Below are 6,514 nucleotides of genomic sequence, written 5' to 3'. Positions count from 1 at the left end.
GGCTGCCCTTCTTCCTGGCCCAGGCCTTTTTATCACCTCTCTGACCTCAGCAGCCCGGTCCAACCGAAGCTGCCAATACTGGCTACAAACCGTCCAATCTGCATGGCATCCCTGGCTACCTGGGCCCGCGCACAGGGCCGGGTCTTCCCCCCCTGCCCAGGTGACCAGAGCATCGCCTCCCAGGCGCCAGGCTTTTGTCTGCAGACAAGGAGCGAGATCCCCGCTGTGAGAGATTCAACAGCAGCCTCTCAGGCTGGCTGAGACAGTTCTCAGGAGAGGGGCACCGACGGTGGCATTTCTGCCACATAGACGGAAATAAATGTAGCATGCTGGGAGGAACCCACAGACCATACATTTGGAAAACTTCTTTGTTTCACCAAAAATGGATGAGCATGGTGCAGAAATGAAGAGTTCTAAGTTATATAGCAGGAGACCCACCAGACCACTACTATCCTCCCAGAAAAAAAATGGTTTTGCCCATCACAAAGTTATTGACATCGTCGTTCCTTCCCTTATTGGTTTCTACCTTGTGCTGTTATTTAATCAAAAATTGCCTCCTCCATTCAGCTCCCTGAGATGAGCTCAAAAGTTCCAGGGTAACTAATGACAGACAAAAACCATGCTTACCTGTACATTTGCATGTACACATGACTGATACATGCCCACATCCATACAAAAACATTTTGTCAGCTTGCAGCTGATGAAGTTGCCTGAGCAACTAAACACTTGGTGGCTTCTCCAGGCACTGTTCTACTAACCTTTTCCAGACACAATGCACTGTTCATGGTGACCACACAAATCCAATCTCTCTGCTTCGCTCAGATCCTAATTTGACTCACCTGCCAAAGCCTGAGGTTCATGCAGCCAACACGTCATGGGAGGACAGTGAGCCTTACTCACTGGGATGTAGCACTTTGTGACCAAGCTTCTTGTGGGTCCCTTCAGAAGCAGCCTCCTATGTCTTCTTAACAACTGGCCTGCCCCTTACAACATCCCTTGGGTTTGTTATCAGTCCTCACTAGATTCATTGCAGTCTGTTATGCCCACCCATTCTGCTGGGCCTTTCCCAGAACTGGCCTTTCCCTAGGCCCCTTTATTGCCCTCCTAATAAAATATCACTGGACAAGTCCTTTCCTTCCAGGCTGCTTAGCCTTAGCTAGCCTCTTATCCCATCCAGCCAGTCCCCAACCCTACTCACAACAAAACTACTTCCAGCTTTCTCCTGCAGCTCTCTTCTCTGCTGCTGGAGCACTTCTGCCTTTTGTTGCTGGAGCCCTTCCCTTATATCCCTGTAAGGGCAGAGCCTCACACTTCATTAAAAGGTCCATTTTCTTTTTTGTCTTCGTTTCTTGTACTGAGAAAAAAAGGGGACCTTGTTACAGCCGTGCACCTCACCACGAGGTGGCAGCAGACATGAAGTATGGGGTTAGGACCCTGGGATTATAGCTGCTGATGCTCTTCTTTCACTTGCTCACGCCGGTGCTAGCATTCTGCTGGTAACGGTTAGCTAAGGAGGTTTTATTCATGTTGGAAAAGACATCCCAACCCTATCTAAAATGTGCGTGTGGATTCAGGCAAGCCTGTGAGGTCAAAAGATGATCTCTACTGATTGCTTTTGGTAGCATGAGCCAGGTCTATGCACACGTGTGCGCAAATCTAAGCCTCAAAATACATACAATTCAGTGTAATTTAGAGAGAGGCAACAATGGACAGACCTGTGAATTTTGTCTCTTCCCCCATGAAGTATGTAACAGGCATGTCCCAAGGGTAACCTTTATTCCCAGACCCTTCCATTGCAGGCTCTTTAATCTCCCATCCATTCTAAGTGAAGCCCACAGGAAAATTCCTGCACTGGAAGTTCCTGACTAAAAGCCCCCTGACTTTAGGGACCTCAGTCTCTAACCAGACCCCAAACTGGCCATTTCAATGTCTCCCACTTCTCGACTCCTCTTACAGACTGTTTTTTGGTTCCTTTCTACATGTACTAGGGTGGCATATGAACACCGAGTGGAGACTCATGTTGATTGCACACTGCAGAAGAGTGTCGCTGGACATCCTCCCCACAATGCATTATCTCCAGTCCATGCTGAGAAGCTCAGTGAGACCTTTAGGCAGGTGTTATATTGTTTCCAGCATTGTTATTACTCCTGGTAGTTTCCCTTGTAGCACTGGTCACAGAAACCTCTTAGGAAAAGGCTGGAATAGATGGGACTGATCTCGGTGTCTGCAGGACACATGCTGTACCTCTGGTCCTTCAAGACATGGATCACCATCTCTACAGATGCCTCCAAGGAAGAGATATCCCAGCAGCAACATGCTATAAAAGCACCTCAGATGCTGCCACTGATTACTGTACCAGAGGAAAAAAAAAATACACAGTGATGATTCAAATATGAGTATTCACTTATTCCAAATGGATCATTTGTCCTGGAATCCAGAGGCTGCCAGATCAGTGTCCTGGGAGAAAGAGGAAGAAAGGCTGATACAGTCTTATATATAGAAGAAATCTCATCTATATCTTAAGGGGTGGTCTAGCCTGACCATTGGATAACACAGCCAACAATTTCCCCTTTAAGGACTCCAGCATCAAGCTCAACATTTTAAAAAGTTAAATTAAAAAGTGTATTTTATTAGAAAGGAGGCATCCAATCTTGGTGTAGACATTTCAAGAGGTAAAGAATCCACCCATAGCCTAGTAGTTTATTTCAATGAGTCACATCACTCACCGATTTTAAAAAAACCAAGCATACGCACAAAAACAGAGAGAGAGAGAGAGAGAGAGCGCGCGCACACACGAGAGTGCACGCTCATTTTCTTTCAAATCTGGATTTTAGTTTCCAGCTCCCATCCATTGCATCTGGTTCTGCCTGTATCTTTGACAGATCAAAGAACCATCTCATGTGAGGAATGTCTTTCCTGTGTAGATTCCTATGGACTGTTAATCGGCCTTTTCCAATATGTTCAGATGAACCTACATTTCAAATGACAACAGGAATAAGAATAAAGAACAATGTAATAGAGAGTCCTAAATCACATGAAAATTGCCCAGAAAGCCCCCTTTTTAGTTCAGCAATTCCCTCATGTCCAGCTAGAGGGAAGCAATTGCAAGGACAACTATAGCTTCCTCAGTCTAAGCCAAAACCGCAAGCTCCACCCTTATCATCCTCATTGGGCAAATCCCATATGCAAATCCTTTACAACATAGCTTCCTGCAGAAATAAAAGCTCCTCGTCTTCAGAAATCTCAGTCCCCCTCCAGACACTGAAGAAGTGGCAATTCCTGCCAAGACACATTGAGGAAGAGAAGAAATCATAAAATCCTCACCAATTTTCTCCCTTCTCCAATGAATATGGATGCAAGACCAACAACTGAGAGGTCCAGGGATTGAATGCTGAATTCGACTGTACTCCTTTGAGGGGGAAAAAGAAAAAAACACCACACCTATGGGAAATAATACAAGCGATAATGCAGAATTCAATATTTCATAGCTCATTCAGTCTGAAAATGCATCTGCTCTTGGACGCGTTTAATAGCATCCAGTCTGGGCCTTGGGAAATAGGACAGGATGATCAGCTGACCTGCACCATCTTTAAATATGATCATATGGAAAACTGGAGCTCGGTCCAGCACCACTGATGAAAGGACAGAAAACCAATGGATTGGATGGGATGTATATAGCCACATGAAGCATATTCACAATGTTTCTTATGTTTTTAAAAGCTTGAATACTTTCTTCATAGATGCCACCAGAACCTAGGATTATTTGGAGTGAATATACCCAAGAGAAACAGACTTTGTATTTCAGGAAAGATGGATGTCACCTGCACAGTTGTAAACTCAGATGTGAAGTCTCCAGGTGAGTGATAATGTAGATGAACAGACTTGTATTTTACTGGAGCAGTGTAAATGTGGTTGAGATGTACCTTGGTTTATAAATATTTCATCGCATGAAAATACCAGGTATTAAATGTCTTATTCAATCTAAAACAGTAAAAGAATCAACATCTGGAAGCTCAAGCTACAAAGAGAGGCGTCTGTGCACGGTAGTCAAGCCACACAATCTTATTTTATGCTGTTCCAGTAAAATTCAGCAAGCTGGTATACTGTTGAACTTCATCTCTTTGCCTTAAAACATGCCCCTGCACTAATGCAACCATTCATTGCTCCACATTTTCCTTATTACTGTAAATACAAATTGTCTCTGGCTACTATGTTACTACTTGTTTAGTTTGCTGCTAGTCTCTGGGCACTAGAAAATTAGACAGATGGTTCCAAAGTTGCTTCTTGAACTGATTTTGGAGGAAGGATCCCAAATTTATTTGGGTTTCTGTGAGAATCTCTTGAGGGTCTGTGTTTCATTCCTAAGAGGCACTTTATAGAGATACCATAAAGGAGAAACATTCTTTAGAAGTTCTAATCAATGCAAGTAAATGATACATAATTTGGCCTCTAATGATGCAGTGATACAAAGGAACACCAATTTCAAAGTGAGCCCAAGGGATTTTGGAGCCTTACATCTCATAAGGAGAAATCCTGACACCAATCTTTGACTATGATGGGGTGGAATTTCATGCTTAGTGTATAAATCACCTGGGCTTCTTTTCATAATGCACTCTGGCTGGAAAAAGGTGGAGTGGTCCAGACTTATCCCCACTCCTACCTACCTCAAGTCTAGAGTAGGTATGCTGAATTCAATCAAACCCAGGAATACAGTAGGGCCAAAATGGTTCAAATCCAAGGTCTGTCCCTTGGAAGTGGTCACTGTAATATGCAACAGAAGAAGCAAGAAACTCCCCACTGCCAGATATGGAATAAGCCACTCTAAGAGACATGTCCTCTTAACCTACAATAGTCTTAGACTATGGACAAGCAGTGGTTTAAATACTTTAAAAGGGGAAGGGGAAGCTGCCACTTGGGGGCACACATCAGCAGCCTGCTCCCATAGGGATACAAAACTGGCTACATCAGTATAACTTTCAGCCTCTCATTCACATTTAAAAATTGAAATGGTTATATCTCTACAGAAGGATGTAGACATAACCACGATATGGGAACTGCTTATGCCAGTCTCGTTATTAAATGATACCATGGTGTCATCCGTCTATACCCTATGTATTCTGTCATCATCAGTAGGTCATTGACCAGTTTCTCCTGGCACAGAAGAATAATTTCTGCCCAAGACCCCTTACAATCTCACTACGAACCAGGAGACAAGTAGGTAGACGCAGAAAGATAAGGGAACATAAGACAATACAATAGTGTTGACCAGCATAACAGGCATTGGTTATAACACATCAGCCAAACAACCCCTGCCAAGTCATTGTTAGAAACTAGTCTTAAGCCCAGGAACATATTGATTTTAAGAACCTTCCTAAAGCTTTTGCCTTCTTTTTTTTTTTTTTTTTAAATTCGGAATAATCTCTTTAGCTGTATCAATGTTCCCTCCTTGGTTTTAAGTTTATGGCTTCAGTGCCGTCTTGTGACAGCAAGGCTCACACTTTTCATTAACAGAAAGGTAGGTAGTAGTGTTAGTCTGAAGTTAGGCAGAAGGCAGGGCTCCTTCTATCTGAACCCCCGCTCCTTGACAGTCCTTTCATCATATCCAACACGGTAAGCTGTTGCTTACAAAAAGTTTATGCAAATGTAATTTAGAGTTGTGTTGCAGGTAAGGAAAAAGACTTCTTTGAATTAGTTATGAATTTGATGAAGAGAAAAAAAAAAGTGGCAAATGCCTCTATATTCTGTTAGGAATAGAAACTCCTGATCCAACCTCTTCAGACTTGCAGTTCATAAAAGATTTATTATCCCTCTTTTTAATCTCTTCTCAGTACCCACATTTTTCAGTCTTTCTTCATAGAAGAGGCTTTCTCCATGCCCAAATCCTTCCATAAACTGGTGAAGGAACTTCCTTCACTGGAGGTTTTCAAGAAGAGGCTGGGTAGGACTGTATGAGGGCTGGTTTAGGAACAGCTGATCCAGTATCTGCACAGGAAGCTGGACTTCGAGTCTCAAAGTCTCTTCCAACCCTATGATAATATGGTTCCATGATTCCCACCATGTTTCTCTGAACCCATCTTTAGATCTGAACTACCCTTCTTGCTGTTGCTAAGAGCCATCCTTCAAATCTACAAGCCCTATAGCAAAGAAAGTTGCTGATGTGCACTATCCTATTATTTCAGTACATAGGCCACTGAGAAAACCCACCGACTCAGAGAAAAGGAGGGGGTTCTAATTTGGTTCCTTTTCAGTGTATGATTGAACCACCTTTAGAGGAGACAGACACTCAATCCAGGGGGTATGGAGCAGCCAACTTCTTTAAGCTCCTTTGAAAAATTCTCTTACTGAAGTGAAAATTGAATGGGGGTAGGAAGGAGCTTTTCTTAATAGACTTTAACATCAGAATATCAGTTAGCTATTTAGTCACAGATACCACATTTTGAAAAGAAACTCCTACTCTACCATCCCAAGAGACGAAGAAACTGAAAAAGTCAGTCCATTAGGGTCAATCACATTC

At 43.1% G+C, this 6,514-nt stretch overlaps 1 long non-coding RNA gene across 2 annotated transcripts in view; it reads right to left on the bottom strand.

Annotated features, from left to right (window-relative positions):
* Positions 1-2,672: 2,672 nt before the first annotated feature.
* Positions 2,673-6,514, bottom strand: part of LOC102372209 — an 11,039-nt gene continuing 7,197 nt past the window's right edge. For both annotated transcript variants that reach the window (XR_325541.3, XR_001359228.2), the window contains 2 exons: positions 3,325-3,409; positions 2,673-2,971 (listed from right to left, as the gene is read on the bottom strand). This is a non-coding gene — a long non-coding RNA (uncharacterized LOC102372209). The remainder of the gene's footprint in view (positions 2,972-3,324; positions 3,410-6,514) is intronic.

The sequence above is a fragment of the Alligator sinensis genome, unplaced genomic scaffold, assembly GCF_000455745.1.
Source record: "Alligator sinensis unplaced genomic scaffold, ASM45574v1 scaffold2766_1, whole genome shotgun sequence".
Classification (NCBI taxonomy): Eukaryota; Metazoa; Chordata; order Crocodylia; family Alligatoridae; genus Alligator; species Alligator sinensis.
The sequence above is the reverse complement of the archived record's forward strand: the minus strand, read 5'-3'. Positions and strand labels throughout refer to the sequence as shown.